Source organism: Bos taurus, chromosome 13 (assembly GCF_002263795.3).
Source record: "Bos taurus isolate L1 Dominette 01449 registration number 42190680 breed Hereford chromosome 13, ARS-UCD2.0, whole genome shotgun sequence".
Classification (NCBI taxonomy): Eukaryota; Metazoa; Chordata; class Mammalia; order Artiodactyla; family Bovidae; genus Bos; species Bos taurus.
Window position 1 is genome coordinate 29,745,556 of NC_037340.1, and position 15,695 is coordinate 29,761,250.

A 15,695-nucleotide genomic window follows, 5' to 3' on the forward strand; every position below is an offset into this window, starting at 1 on the left:
GTCTTGTTTTATTTAAACTGCTGTAACTTTTTGCTTTAAAAAACTGTGCTATAATACATGCAACATAAAATTTACCATCTTAACTGTTTCTAAGTTCACAATTCAGTAGCATTAAGTACATTGACATTGTTGTGCAAGCCCATCTCCAGAACTTTTACATCTTGCAAAACTGCAACTATAACCATTAAACAACTCCCCATTCACCCCTCTCTCCAGCCCCTGGCAACCACCTATGAATCTGACTACTTTCTATCCCTGTGAATTTGACCAGTCTAGATTCCTTGTATAAATGGGATTATGCAGTCTTTTTGTGACCAGCTTATTTCCCTTAGCAAAATGGCCTCAAGGTTCATCTGTGTTGTACCATGTATCAGAATTTTCTTCCTTTCTAAGGCTGAATGATATTCTACTGTATGAATAATATTGTGCTGTATTGCAAATCATAAGATCCTGAACTTTGAGGTTGATGCATAATTTGGATGAGATGTTGGGGCGTTTTGTGGGGAGATTGATCCCTGGTCAGGGAACTAAGATCTCACATGCTGTGGAGTAACTAAGCTCTTTGTGCCACAACTACTGAGCCCATGTGCCACAAACTAGAGAGTCTGTGCACCACAGTGAAAGATCCTGAGTGCCACGACTAAGACCTGAAGAAGCCAAGTAAAATAAGTAAACAAATATTTTTTAAAAAGAAGAAAGATGTGACTAACTGGCCAGAAGGCAGATTGATAAATTCACTGCAAAGGTATGAATTCAAATCTCCATCCTTGTCATTGCAGCTCCTCCCATCAAGAGATGGAACCAATGTTCCCACCATTTGATTTTAGGATGACCAACAAAATTCAGCAGAAGTGATGGTGTGGCAGTTTTGTCACATAGAATATACCCTTCTGCCTGCTCTATCTCATTCCAGCCAAAAAAAAAAATTCTGATGATACAGGGTGTGTATCTAGAATGCATGCATGCTAAGTCACTTCAGTCGTGTCCAACTTTGCAACCCCATGGACTGTAGCCTGCCAGGTTCCTCTGTCTCTGGGATTTCCCAGCAAGAACACTGTAGTGGGTTGCCATGCCCTCCTCCAAGGGATCTTCCTGACCCAGGGATTGAACCAGTGTCTCTTACGTCTCCTGCATTGGCAGGCGTGTTCTTTACCACTAGTACCACCTGGGAAGCCCCATGTATCTAGCATACATCATCTTTATTAATAAGAGAACTAATAAATTTTGGCCAAAGGGAATGTTAAAGGGATCTAGCCTTGAGAGGGTTTGCATGACCTGCTCTGCCCAGTGGAACGCTTTCCCTCCTGGGCTCTCCCCTTCTCGGTCAGTCCACCAACTGACCACGGACACATATGCAAGCCCCACGGAGATCAGCATAACTGCCTAGCTGACCCATAGATGTGTGAGAAAGAATCCATGGTTATTGTTTAAAACCATTAAGTTGTGGAGTGTGGTTTTTTTCTGCATCAATAACTAACTGATAAGCCACAGGAAAGCAAAGACCAAAAGAAAATCTTAAAGATGGACACATTCTTTATCATCAACTGTGATAACTGTCTATATATCAGAACTGTCAGAAAAAGACTCCTGCCAGGTTGATAATCTGCACATTCCACTCTGTGCTCACAAAAACAATGTCTCTTACTTTGGCATTGTGTTAACTCTTCCTAATAGCTGGTCTGCTTTACACTCAGGTTGACTTGATCTTATTTTTTTTAAAGTGACTCCATTTCTGGGCTTCCCTGGTGGCTCAGTACTAAAGAATCCACCTGCCAATGCAGGAGACATGGGTTTGATCTCTGGTCTGGGAAGATCCCACATTCTGAGGAGCAACTAAGTCCATGCACCACAACTACTGAAGCCTGAGCACCCTAGAGCCCGTGCTCTGCAACAAGAGAAGCCACCACAATGAGAATTCCACGTACCGCAAAAAGAGTAGCCCCGCCCTGCTAGAGAAAGGCTGCACAGCAGCAAAGACCCAGCACAGCCCTAAATAAATAAAATTATATATATTTTAAAAAGTGACTCCATTTCTAATTGTGAAGGAAGCTACGACTGCGCCTTACCTTTTGCAACTGTGCATTTGAGAAGCACTTCTTGGGATCAGTGTGAGTGTGGTTTTCACCTCCTGCTGCTTAGGATTCTGCTGAAAGGCTTACCTACTTGTTCAAACCAGCAGGGTGGTGTCACCCTGAGAACTGCAGACCAGCTACATATGAAACTTCACTGTGGGTGAGTCTGGCTTGCTCCCTGTGGCTCAAGGTAGGGCCTGAGGGGGTGCCGAGGAACCTGCCAGAGATGTCGCAGCATGTCAGTGGGCGTTGATCACCAAGAGGAGATTATATTTGCACCAATTAAGTCAAATGGGTTACACTGTCTTTCTCTAATCCCTCTTCCCTACCACATGCGCTCTAGAGGAGCCAGAAGATGGGCATGTGGGGAGATCCTTTGAGCCACTGGCAAACACCAGAATCAAAAGATGGGGGTGGACTTGGCACTGGAGCAAAGATTAAAGATACAAACTGCATGTGACTGGAGTGAGTTTTTAATACCTGAAGTCACTGAAAGCCCTGGAGTCTGCCCAACATCACTAAGGGTGGGAAAGGGAGATTTGAAAGCATGGTTGAAAGCAGTGACTAAAGAAAAAGCATACCCATTTGATTTTATAAAAATAAAAACAGAGCCAAATCCTCCATCTATGTATCATTTTATTTATTTGTAAATAGTGTCTCCTAGCAAAAACGGTACCATCCTTTGTAGAAGAAACTATAGTTAGATTCAAATCCCTGTACCTTCCTCTTTGTGTTTATAGCCAGGGAAGATGCTCATTTGAAAGATTTGCATAGAGTAAAAACTCATTGTTAAAATTTGTTGAGGGTTATAGCCTGGTTGAATTTGTAAAAATTCTGAATTGGAGAATGCTTTTACAGAAATTTGTACAAAGTGATTAAAGTCATCCTTTTTCATTAAACACAACCATTCACCCACAGAGATTTCTTAGGTTATCCTTCTCATCCACTCGGGAGAGGAACTTCAGCTATTTACTCGGCATTGAAATGAGTTGGTACTAACTGTTTTTCTTAATTTATTTGGCAGTGCCAAGTCTTAGATGTGACACATGGGACCTAGCAGCATGTGAACTCTTAGTTGCAGTATGTGGGATCTAGTTCCCCGACCAGGGATGGAACCCAGCCCACCTGCACTGGGAGCTCAGAGTCTTAGCTGCTGGACCACCAGGGGAGTCCCCAACTATTAATATGTTCTTTCATCCTCATTGGCCTCAACTTGCCCCTTTAACACCAGAGTCTTGCCTATTGGTGGTACGTTGTGTGACCATCAACAGAGGAAACTGATTTGATCGTTGAGGGAAGTCGATGCTTGATGTTACAGCCGTTTAGTCCTCATAGCCTAACTTATAGAAAAAGAACGGAAACAGACTCACAGATATCGAGGGCAAACTAGGGTAACCAATGGGTAGGAGGAAGGGGGGAAAGGTGAGATGGGGTAGAGGATTAAGACACTCAAACTACTGTGTTTAAAATAAACAAGCTAAAAGACATACTATACAGCACAGGGAAATACGGCCATTATTTTGTAATAACTTTAAATGGAGTATAATCTATAAAAATATTGGATCCTGAATGTACACCTGAAACTAACATAATATTATAAATCAACCAGACTTCAGTAAAAACACTAATTTGCAAAGATATATGCACCCCAGTGTTCATAGTAGCATTAGTTACAATTGCCAAGATATGGAAGCAAATGAAGAGTCCATCAGCAGATGAATGGATGTAGAAGATGTGGCATATATACACAATGGAGTCTTACTCAGCTATAGAAAGAACTAAAATTTGCCATTTGCAGCAAAACAGATGGATTTGGAGGGCATTACACTAAATGAAACAGTAGAGAAAGTGGTGCCAGAGAAAGTATTTCAGAGAAGTTCAAGCACTACATATATGTATAGAATTACCACGAGGCTAGGCCTCCCACACAGCGTGGCAGCACTTACAGTTCCAGTGGAAAAAACTAATGATTTATCACTGTCCATTGGCCTTCTGCCTTGTTAAAGACCAAATGTTCAAATGGCCCTCTTTAGTTGGACAGATATGACTTCACATCATTGCTGGTATGAGTTTCCTGGAGGATGTGGGCTTAGAGATGAATTTTGCATAAAAAATAAGAATTTTTGGATCTTAGGTAGAGAGAGCAGAAGCCTTTGATGACAAATTGGAGCAGAGAGAAGAAAACCAAATGTCTTTTGCATAGTTGGCAGGGAAAGAACTCGTGAATAGACCTGGTAAGTGATATAATTAGGATAATTTGATAGAGTCTTGAAATCAAATGTGAATAAGTTGAATCCACTAAGAAGCATCCACCAATTATGTTGTCAAAGATGTAGATGGGAGAAATGGATGTCACTACAGTGTTTGAACCTCTTGCAAGGACCAGAGTCTGGAGGCAAAACTGCCAGTTAGTGTGATTTATTTCAGATAAGAAATGACCCCAGATGGTCCCAGAGACTCTACAGTGGAGGAAAAAAACCGGCCAAACACACACACAAATTCAACAACAACAAAAATCCCCCATTGCTTCAGCAACAAGCTAGTTGCAGGAAGGAATGGTTGATGAGCCTCCACACCCAAGGGACAATGACGATGGATACTCAGATGGTCTAAGGGAAATACGTTAGATGCTTAAGAGTAGTTACAGAGCTTTCTCGTAAATAGAAAGATGTATGATTACATTTGAAGTCAATTCCTACCAGACCAGCCTTTGAATTGTTTACATTTACTTCTATTTTGCCAACAAAGGCCTGTTTAGTCAAAGCTATGGTTTTTCCAGTAGTCATGTATGGATGTGAGAGTTGGACTATAAAGAAAGCTGAGCGCCGAAGAATTGATGCTTTTGAAGTGTGGTGTTGGAGAAGACTCTTGAGAGTCCCTTGGACTGCAAGGAGATCCAACCAGTCCATTCTAAAGGAAATCAGTCCTGAATATTCATTGGAAGGACTGATTCTGAAGCTGAAACTCCAATACTTTGGCCAACTGCTGCGAAAAGCTGACTCATTTGAAAAGACCCTGATGCTGGGAAAGATTGAAGGCAGGAGGAGAAGAGGATGACAGAGGATGAGATTGTTGGATGGCATCACCAACTCAATGGACATGAGCCTGAGTCAAGTCCAGGAGTTGGTGATGGACAAGGAGGCCTGGTGTGTTGCAGTCCATGGGGTCTCAAAGAGTCGGACGTGACTGAATGAATGAACTGAACTTCTATTTTGCATGTCAAATTGATTTTTTAAAAACAAACATCAACAAAATTCAAGAGGATTATGTTCCAGGTGAACACTATTTTATTTGGTCAACGTGTATTTATTGTATATTTTCTCTGTAAGAAAGGATGAAACAGAGGTGTATTTGTTACATCAGGTATTAGAGCAGATACTTTTTTTAAAAAATTATTTTATCTTGAATTATAGCTGATTTACAATGTTGAGTTAGTTTTAGATTTATAGCAAAGTGATTCATTTATACATATACATACATCTATTCTTTTTCAGATTCTTTTCTCATAGAGGTTATTAGAGTAGAGTTATTTGAGTAGAGTTTCCTGTGCTATACAGTAGGTCCCTGTATATAGTCATATGTACTGAATGAAGGCAGGAGGAGAAGGGGACAACAGAGAATAAGATGGTTGGATGGCATCACCTATTCGATGGACATGAGTTTGAGCAGGCTCTAGGAGTTGGTGATGGACAAGGAAGCCTGGCGTGCTGCAGTCCATGGGGTCGAAAATAGTCGGACATGACTGAGCGACTAAACTGAATTGAACCTCCCAATTTATCCCTCCCACCACCTTTGGTAACCATAAATCTGTTTTTTGTGTCTGCGAGTCTGTTTCTGTTTTGTAAATAAATTCATTTGTATCTTTTTTAGATTCCACATCAAAGTGATAACATATGATATTTGTCTTTCTCTGACTTATTCATTCAGTGTGACAATCTCTAGGTCCATCCATGTTGCTCCAACTGCTGTTATTTCATTCCTTTTTATAGCTGAGTGAGACTTTTTAATATATTCTTTCATATTAACTCTACACCAGCTCTGTGATGTAGGCATTATTCTCATTTTCCATTTGGGAATCTGAGCCTCAACGAGGTTATGTAACTTATCCAAAATAGTATCTTAGCAAATTCTTACAGCACTCACAGTGCTGTGTTGCAAGTGCCTGCTTTCTTGTTAGAGCAGACGCCGGTCTACACAATGTGCTACCCTATTCTGTCATCAGAATCCACTTGCCCCTGTAGACAGACACTGCAAATGCCAGATACTCACTTTGGCAGCTTCTCTCGCAAGTAGAGGTGGCACTACAACCCCATCGTGTCGATGAGACATAAAGACTATTCCTGGAGGCCATTGGGGGAAGTTCATGGTGTGCTGCATTCAGCGAGCAGATGCAACTATTGTCCAGCCACGTGTTAGATGGGAAAGAAAAGAGCTTGGTCCTCATTGCGTCACAGAGTCTTAAGCTCTAGGACCACCACCTGCAGGCTTTCATTAGGGAGAAAAATAACCTCCTAGTGTTTAGGTTTCTGGGATTTGGATATTATCTTACTTGGAGCTGAGAGAATTCTACCAACACAGACAGGCCAGGCTCGCCTCTGTAGACCTGAATTCTCACCACCTGCTTGGAGAGGGAGCGCCCTGCCAGCAAGTCACTGCAGGGAGACAGGGCAGCCTGCCTGGGGCAGGCAGAACCATCAAATAACCCTGTCTGAAAACATCCCCTGCCAAAGGGTTTGAAGGCCAAGCTGGATTCTCTCTTTTGGGAATTTTAACTGGAGATGTAGGGAAATGGTTATTTATTTAACAGAGGAAGGAGAAGTAAAAACAAAAATGAAAACTTCCCTGGTGGTCCAGTGGTTAAGCATTCACCTGCCAATGCAAGGGACACAGGTTTGATCCCTGGTTCAGGGAGATTTCGGGGCAACTAAGCCTGTACTCCACAACTACTGAGCCTGTGCACCTAGAGCCCGTGCTCCACAAGAGAAGTCACTGCAGTGAGAAGCCCACACACCACAACAAAGAGGAACCCCTGCTTGCTGCAACTACAGAAAACCCTCTCGAAACAAGACGAAATCAGCAAAACAGAAGCTATGAGAAAAGCGGAGTCATATCAAGATGGTGAAGTGCACTCCAGCGATTACCACCTGTCACCTCCTGATGCCCAGAGGATGAGATAACCAGAGGTGGAGATCATGGTGTGGACCAGTTATTCTCCTGAGGCCTCAGCTCCAGCCTCAGCTGAATTTTGCTGTTTAATGATCTTCTTCTCAATTTCATTTTTAGTTTCTAGGGAAAATTGGCTGAGAAGGGAGGGGGAGCTAAGGGAGCCCAGGCTGAGATGAGCCTGTTGTTTGCTCCTTAAGCATCGAGGAGCTTGGGAAAGCAGGCCTTGCTCTGAGAGCCTCCCAGCAGGCCCTGGATTCTAGGAAAACCCCTGAGATCTGTTAGATGCAGAGGCCAGGGCAGCCCCAGGACAGAATCCAGGGGACTCAGAGCAGCCTAGGCCTTTCTCTCCAATGTCAGGACCATGCTGTTTCCTTGCCAAATCCTTCAACTAGACCAGTACTTTCTTTTTTTCTTTTTTTTATTGACATACTTTCTGTACAATATTATATAAGTTACAGGTATACAATATTTTGGGCTTCCCAGGTGGCAGAAGTGGTAAAGAACCTGCCTGCCAATGCAGGAGATGTAAGAGACTCAGGTTAGATCCCTGGGTCAGGAAGATCCCCTGGAGGAGGGCATGGCAACCCACCAAAGTATTCTTGCTTGGAGAATCCCATGGACAGAGAGCCTGTCGGGCTACAGCCCATAGGGTCACAAAGAGTCAGACACGACTGAAGTGACTTAGCACACACACACACATACACACACAATATATATATTGATTCACAGTTTTTAAAGTTTATACTCCATTTATAGTTTTTTTTAAATATATTTTTTATGTGGACCATTTTAAAAGTCTTCACTGAATTTGTTACAATATTGCTTCTGTTTTTGTTTTTTATATTTTGGTTTTTTGGCCACAATCCATGTGAGATCTTAGCTCCCCGACCAGGGATCCAACCGGCACTCTTGCAGTGGAAGCGTGGAATCCTAAGCACTGGACCACCAGGGAAGTCCTGAGTGCATGGCATCTTAAGGTCTAAAGTAAACTTTCCACTCAGAATAATAGTTCTGACATTTTCACCAACCATTTAAACATTACTAGAAAATGTAATGGCACCCCACTCCAGTACTCTTGCCTAAAAAATCCCATGGATGGAGGAGCCTGGTAGGCTGCAGTCAATGGGGTCGCTAAGAGTTGGACATGACTGAGCGACTTCCCTTTCACTTTTCACTTTCATGCATTGGAGAAGGAGATGGCAACCCACTCCAATGTTCTTGCCTGGAGAATCCCAGGGACGGGGGAGCCTGGTGGGCTGCCGTCTATGGGGTCGCACAGAGTCGACACGACTGAAGCGACTTAGCAGCAGCAGCAGAAAATGTAATCCTATCTTCAGTAAAAGGAATTATTTCATGCCTATGATAATTAATAGTGAATAGCTTAAGAAAGGTTTTTTTCGTCATATGGACTGTTGACATAGTTGTGCAGAAGACACCACAATTTTAAAGGTAGAAGTGCATCCAATATGCATGATGAAATTTTAAGTGATTTCTTTATACAACTATCTTTTCACACTTTTTTTTTCAACCCAGATAATGGATTATATAACACCTGCCATCATGCTTTATGCTTTAACTTGTACTTCATTTTTCTAAAATTATTTGTTATTTGGGACAAATGAACTTACAGAAGTATCTTTCTGAGATCAAGCCTGACTTCATAATTTATATATATATATATATATATATATTTCAGGAGAAAATGCAAAGAATACTGCACTTTTTGAAAAAGAATCTCCTTAGTAAAACTATTAAAAACCGTACCTACTGCTGGGAAAATATTCCAATAGTGTGATATTATGACCTGCTCTGTAAATGTTAAGAAATTCAAGCATCACACCTCTATCCTTTGCTATCTGCAGTGTCATCATATCCATCCCCCCAGCACCCTCCATGGGTCCACCCATGGAGTCAGTTGTGTTTAAAAATTATTGTGGGACATTTCGAGTTTCTCAATACAAATGCAAGTAACCAGAAGCTTTTAAGAAGTATGGATTTTTAAAAAATGTTATTATTGGAGTTTAATTGCTTTACAATGTTGTGTTGGTTTCTGCTGTACAACAAAATTAATCAGCTGTATGTATGTGTGCTGTGCTTCAGTTGTGTCCGACTCTTTGCAATCCCATGGACTGTAGCCCCCCAGGCTCCTCTGTCCATGGGGATTCTCCAGGCAAGAATACTGGACTGGGTTGCCATGCCCTCCTCCAGGGGATCTTCCCAACCCAGCGATTGAACCCAGGTCTCCCGCATTGCAGGCAGATTCTTTACCGTCTGAGCCACCAGGGAAGCCCAAGAATAATAGAGTGGGTAGCCTATCCCTTCTCCAGGGGAACGGAACTTCCTGACCCAGGAATCAAACCGCGTCCCCCCTCCCTCTTGAACCTCCCTCCCACCAACAAAGGTGGATATTTAAGAGCACTCCTTCCTGTGTGCTCTTTTCATGGTATGTCTGTGACTCATTTCATGGCATAACCTTAAGAGAAGTCAGTTTTTAAATTTTCACATGATTTTATGATGATCCTTCTGAAAGATGTCACATGTCTTTCCATATTTAGTGGCTCAATTGGTCCATTCATTCCTCTATGCATTCTTTCAGCATGGAAATGCATACTATTACCCCAACTTGTTTGAGGATATTTGGGGAATAGAAGAGTAACTATTGAGGTTGTAAGAATCAAGCTAAATCCCTCCTTAGTGTTGATTTTAACAGTCAGTTTTGACACCTGAAACTAACACAGCATTGTAAATCAACTATTCTCCAAAATAAATTAAAACAAGGACTTCCCCGGTGGCCCATTGGTTAAGAATCTGCTTGCTAATGCTGGAAACACAGGATTGATCCCTGGTCCGGGAAGATCCCACATGCCCCAGACCAACTAAGCCTGAGTGCCACAGCTCCTGAAGCCTGTGTGCTCTAGAGTGTGTGTGTGTGCTCTAGAGCCTGTGCTCAGATATGAAGAGTAGTCCCTGCTTGCAGCAACTAGAGAAAGCTGATGCACAGCTATGAAGACCTAGTACAGAAGAAACTAAAAAAAAAAAAAAAAACATCGGAAACTAACACAACACTGTAAATCTACTATACGCCAATAAAAATTAAAAAAACAAAACAAAACAAAAAACAATCAATTTTGAATTGAATGTTCTACATCCCATTATTTCACATGAAACTCTTTCCTTCTTCTTCCTCACTGAAAACAGCCTATGGCTGCTCTGGCATCCTCTTCCCTTATCCTTCTCCCTCTTTCTTTCTCTCCCTTTGGATAAGGCAGAAAGAAATGAAGAGAGGTGTCATTTTGCTTTTTGGAGATTCTTCAGGAACCAGACCTCTCCAGAGGGCAGAAACACCACAGTAGAAAGTAAAGGTCAAGTTGCTTGCGGTGAAGCACAGGCTTTTGTTTGGCTGTTCTGCATGTTCCTCTGCTGGGGCCTGGAACCTCTGATTGGGCAGAGCAAGAACAGTCTGGTACTTTCTAATCCTGTAGCTCCTTTCATCACAGGTAGGGACAGGAAGAGCATGCTTGGGTTTCAGGGAAGCTGAATTTCTAGCTGCCTTTCAAACTTTTGGTGAGTCATCCTCTTGGATAAGTAAGAATGAGGATACAGAGTGGCAGAGGGTAGGCAAAGATGCTCCTCCCAGGTACTTCCTGCCTTCTTCCTGAGCCTCATGTTTCCTAGCCAGATCCCAGCTCTGACTTGAATGTTGAATCTGGACTGTTAACTCGGGTTCATTTCGCTCTGAACAGCCAGCTTCTCAGCTTACCTGTGTCTGATTTTTATCCTGGATTTCAGAACCCGATACTGCTGTTTTCCTTCTGATTTTCCAGCATAGATTTATTCCCCCTGCTGTTTTGGATTCTCAACCTTGGTTTCTGACACGTTGAGGCTGGGAAGCAGAACTGGGTCCTTGGGGAGCACCCGGTCCTCGGCTCTGTGCGTGAGCTATTGGACATGACCGTGGGGGTGCAGTTTGCCTTGCTGCCAGCATCCCTGAGCTCTAGAACTGCTACGTCTTATTTTCAAATCCTCTTTTTTTTTTTTTTAAAACTAGGTAGAGTGTTCTTCATGACTACCTGTGAATAGAACAAATCCTTTGTACTGTGGGTAATTAGAGATGAAGAAAGGTTTGCTTTCATCAACATTTTCTAAATTAGCTGTTGTACTGATAGCTCAAGTCACACCTGCCTTTCTTTTGAGATAACTGTGACAGTGTGAGCTATCACTTAGCACAATTGCATACCTCTGTGGTGGCATTTCTCCAATTTGTAACGCAGTCAGGATGACTTCTAGGGGTTCATGTGAATAATCTAGAGTCACTCAATTTCAGTTGTCACACCCGAGTGACTGAATCCCATGAAGCATTCTTTGACACCAGTCTTTTGAAAAACAAAACGCCTATGTATGAGGAGCTGAACAAAAAGAAATGATAAAAATTGCAAATGAATAGCAGTGAAAGTGAAAGTTGCTCAAGTCATGTCCAACTTTTTATGACCCCATGGACTATACAGTTCATGGGATTATCCAGGCCAGAACACTGGAGTGGGTAGCCATTCCCTTCTCCAGGGGATCTTCCCAACCTAGGGATTAAAACCCAGGTCTCCCACATTGCAGGCGGATTCAGTGGCCCAACTCCCCCTGACCCTACATTAGAATGTTCTCAAAAGGCTAGACATCACTTCCTTAGGCAAGATTTGATGGGAGAAAGATGCAATAATGTTGATGACTTTCTCCAGCCAAGCCTTGGCTGCCTCTGGGTTTCTAATCCCAGTGACATTTTTGTTCCTATGGAAGGTTGGGAAGGGTCAAGTTGGCTTTTAAGATATCATCTGGCATGTAATCTTTTTTAGTATTAAAGAATATTAAGTATAGATACTGAGAATAAAATGTATAATTTGCTTTATAAGAGTTTGGTATCAGGGACGGGGGAGCCTGGTGGGCTGCCGTCTATGAGGTCGCACAGAGTCGGACACGACTGAAGTGACTTAGCATAGCATAGCATAGCATATTAAAATTACATTAATCAAGGCATGACTTTTCTTTCACTACAAATAATGCACACTGTTTTCAATATAAAGAAGGTATTGTTAATGTGCACTTAAAACCGAATGGCTATAGAAAGCTATAGATGGTTTTCAGGAAGCAAATTCTATTTGCTTTGGATATATATATTATACACTTATATATGCATATATAAAATTTCAAATAATGAGCTGAATTGAAGCAATGATATGTATTAAAGTTTTGACAACATTTGCACAGTAAATGTTTGATAGGCTTATTTAAAGAAATGCTTTACTATCAAATATTATATTAAAGCAAGACTAAATTTTGGTTATTTGTTAGAATGACATAACACGTTGATCTTGGTATATTTATTCTGCTTTTAACTAGAAGCAGTGCATGTAACTATCTCCTGTGTAATTTTCTTAGTAATCAGAGATTCTGTAAACAACTCACAAAGGGTATTGTAAATAATTCTTAGTAGAAAGAAAGTGAAATGAAAGCAAGATTTCATAAAAAATAAATATTTCTATGTTTGAAAAAAGATATCATCTGAATGTAGAAAACAAACTTGTGGTTACCAAGGGGGAAAGAGGGGGAGGGATAAATTGGGAAATTGGAACAGACATATATACAGTACTATATACAAAAGATAACTCATAAGAACCTACTGTACAGTACAGGAACTCTACTCAATACCCTGTAATGGCCTATATGTGAAAATAATCTAAAAATGAGTGGCTATATGTGTGTGTATAACACTTTGCTGTACAGCAGAAACTAAGACGATATTGTAAATCAACCATACTCCAATCAGTTCAGTTCAGTTGCTCAGTCGTGTCCGACTCTTTGTGACCCCATGAACCGCAGCATGCCAGGCCTCCCTGTCCATCACCAACTCCCAGAGTCCACCCAAACCCATGTTCATTGAGTCGGTGATGCCATCCAACCATCTCATCCTCTGTTGTCCGCTTCTCCTCCTGCCCTCAATCTTTCCCAGCACCAGGGTCTTTTCAAATGAGTCAGTTCTTCGCATCAGGTGGCCAAAGTATTGGAGTTTCAGCTTCAACATCAGTCCTTCCAATGAATATTCAGGACTGATTTCCTATAGGATTGACTGGTTGGATCTCCTTGCAACCCAAGGGACTCTTAAGAGTCTTCTCCAACACCACAGATCCCACTGGTCCTTCGTCACTAGAGCTATTATAGCAGATGTGAATGGCCGATCTTTTGTTGCCCCATTTATTTTTACGTGGGAGAACAATACTGATCCAATCCAACAATACTACTACTACTACTACTATTACTAAGTCACTTCAGTCGTGTCTGACTCTGTGCGACCCCATAGACGGCAGCCCAACAGGCTCCCCCATCCCTGGGATTCTCCAGGCAAGAACACTGGAGTGGGTTGCCATCTCCTTCTCCAATGCATGAAAGTGAAAAGTGAAAGTCAAGTCGCTCAGTCGTGTCCAACTCTTAGTGACCCCATGGACTGCAGCCCACCAGGCTCCTCCATCCATGGGATTTTCCAGGCAAAAGTACTGGAGTGGGGTGCCATTGCCTTCTCCAATACTGATCCATACCAGACCTCAATCCATTTCTCTACATCTTGTGCTGACCAGTACATTCTATGGCATGTCCTAAAACATTTCTAAACCCCAAACATCAGCATGGCCATAACAATTTATAACAGGAAGAGGAGAAGCCCCAACACTCAGGAACACTGCTTGACCTTTCGTGGTTCTAACAGGGTGAGATAATCACAAACAGATTTAAAAATGATTGGTTATGCTTAATGCAGGACTGGTTACATGAGTGAGCTTTGAAAGCAGAACCCTGTTACATTTTTTTTTAAGTAAAATTTTATTGGCGTATAGTTGCTTTACAATGTTGTGTTAGTTTCTGCTGTACAGCAAAGTGAATCAGCTACATGTATACACGCCTGCATGCATGCTAAGTGGCTTCAGTCATGTCCGACTCTGTGTGACCTGATGGACTGCCTCCCACCAGGCTTCTCTGGCAAGAGAATCCATGGGATTCTCCAGGCAAGAAGAATACTGGAGTTGATTGCCATGCGCTCCTCCAGGGGATCTTCCCGACTCAGGGATTGAAACTGTGTCTCTTATGACTAACCTGCAATGGCTGGCAGGTTTTTTACCACTAGCCACTGGGAAGCCCATCTGTGTGTGTGCACGTGTGTGTATACATTTATATATATGTGTATATATATATCTCTTTTTGGATTTCTTTCCCATTTAGGTCACTACAGAGCATTAAGGTGAGTTCTCTGGGGCTTCCCAGGTGGTTTCAGTGGTAAAGAATCTGCCTGAGAATGCAGGAAACGCGGGTTTGATCCCTGGGTTGGGAAGATTCCCTGGAGTAGGAAATAGCAACCCACTCCAGTGTTCTTGCCTGGAAAATTCCATGGACAGGAGAGCCTGTTGGGCTGCAGTCCATGGGGTTGAAAAGAGTTGGACATGACTGAGCAGCTGAGCACACCACTGAGCTAGACAGTAGAGTCTCATATAAGGAGATATCAACTCACCCTGGTCAGAATCGCCATTACTAAAAAAAATCCACAAACAATATATGTTGGAGAGTGGAGAAAAAGGAAACTCTCCTAAACTGTTGTTGGGAGTGTAAATTGATACATCCACTATGGAGAACAGTAGGGGGGTGGTTCTTAAAAAACTAAAAATAGATTACCGTATGACTCAGCAATTCCACTACTGGCTTATACCCAGAGAAAACCATCATTCCAAAGACACATGCACCCCTGTCACATTTATTTCTGCATCCCAGAACTTTGTTTAGTGCTTCCTGCTGGTTATACTTGAGAATTAACTGCTTAGTGCTGAATGATCTTGCATGAACTAAAGCAACATGCACTATTTTAAGAGAATTTATCTTCTTATTTCAGCCTTTAAGGACCTCGGTAAGTGCAAGAGGAGTCATTAGAAAAAGCGGAAAGATAAAAAGGGACGAAAATCTGATTCTTATTCAAGAGGAAATTATTACTTAGCAGAAGTCACCCACCATCTCTGATACAGAAGGGAACAGGGAATAGTTAATGCAAATTCAAGTTAAAAATAGCAACATGTAATTTATGCATAGATATTTTTCAGCCATCCCTCCTCCAAATATCTTCAGGGTTGAATACTTTGGATAAATGATGTCAGGGGATCCATATGTAGGGCAAATAGCATATGAAAAAATTCACCAGTTCTATCAAGTTCCTGATGTATTGTCTTTGAAGTTCCTCAAATGATTCTCTTTAGAGGAGAATATCTATTTTTCAAGGGCTTCACTTGGACTGGTTAGCCACTCTTGCTGTTCACAGCTATAGGTCACCTCTCTGCGGTCAGTGAAACCAGCCTCAATCTAACCCTTTATTAAATCTTCAGATAAGGAGACTGAACCGGGGGCCTCTAAGGGCCTTTTGGCTCCTTGTTCTGGGAT